Source organism: Dendrobium catenatum, unplaced genomic scaffold (assembly GCF_001605985.2).
Source record: "Dendrobium catenatum unplaced genomic scaffold, ASM160598v2 fragScaff_scaffold_1521, whole genome shotgun sequence".
NCBI classification, from domain to species: Eukaryota; Viridiplantae; Streptophyta; class Magnoliopsida; order Asparagales; family Orchidaceae; genus Dendrobium; species Dendrobium catenatum.
In genome coordinates, this window is record NW_021319983.1 from 199676 (window position 1) to 200537 (window position 862).

Consider the following 862-nt stretch of genomic DNA (forward strand, 5'->3'; position numbering starts at 1 on the left):
TTTTACTTGCTTTTAATTTATCATATCTATTGCATGTGAAATTTTGTGAAAGTAAAATTGCATAAATCTTTGTTTTAAAATTTCAAAAACAACAAAAAAATTAGAACTCTTGTTTAGGGTTACTTTTATTAAGAAAAAGACTTTTACAATTCACCACCCCTCTTGTCATTTAGTAATTTCAATTCTATCCATTCCAGGTTTTTTTTAACTCATACTTTAATCCATTTAAGCATATTGAAGGAATTAGATAGATTATGTAGAGATTATCTTTGGAAAAAAGAGGATGGCAAATCTGGAATGCACTACGTTGCATGGGATGACCTCTGTTGTCCCACCAATGATGGAGCTAGATGGGTACTATCAGCAATTCAATCAACTAGACCTCTTAGAGCTAAGTTCACGTGGAATTACTATAAGAATCCAAATTCAATTCTCAACAATTTGTTGAAGGCAATATATGGAAGAGATGTTATTCATTTGGATATTAATTGATTCAATTCCCCTTCTTGGAAAATCCTTATTAGTGGTGCTAAAGCTTTAAACCCGATTATCAGATACAGAATTGCTACAAGAAATACTATCAGTATTCTTAATGACTGCTTACTGGAATTATGGCCAACCTTCATTGCTTCTGTCGAAGGTGAATTCCCAAATATGGAAAACTTTATTCTAAATGGCTATTGGAACAATACTGAATTACTGAAATATTTTGGAATGGAATTGGTGGATATAATTATACAAATTAAATTATACCCAAAACTTCCAGATGATGAAATGGAACTTGTTAAATCGTTTACTGGCAAAACGATAGCTGCAATAGCAAGAACCAAATCAGATGTTATATCAGATTCATTGAGCTGGT